Source organism: Octopus bimaculoides, chromosome 3 (assembly GCF_001194135.2).
Source record: "Octopus bimaculoides isolate UCB-OBI-ISO-001 chromosome 3, ASM119413v2, whole genome shotgun sequence".
NCBI lineage: Eukaryota > Metazoa > Mollusca > Cephalopoda > Octopoda > Octopodidae > Octopus > Octopus bimaculoides.
The window spans coordinates 94411538-94411853 of record NC_068983.1 but is presented as its reverse complement, the minus strand read 5'-3'; positions in this window follow the sequence as shown (position 1 = coordinate 94411853).

Sequence of the window (316 nt, the reverse complement as noted above, 5' to 3'; positions counted from 1 at the left end):
CGATCCCAGAGACGTCTTTCTAGCCTTCCGAAAGCATCACTTGCTTTCCTAATTCTATATGGAATTTTATTGTCCAAATTGCCATATCTATTAACAGTGCTTCCCAGGTAGACAAACTTATCGACTACACCAAGTCTTCTACCATACACAGATATTTGGTTCAATATACTGCTTACCAGGGGCAGGTTGGTACATGACAACAGTTTTCTTGAGATTGACTGTCATTCCTAAGGCAGTGCAAGCATCAGAGAATGCATTCAAAATGTGTTACATACATACATACATACATACATACATACATGCATACATACACACA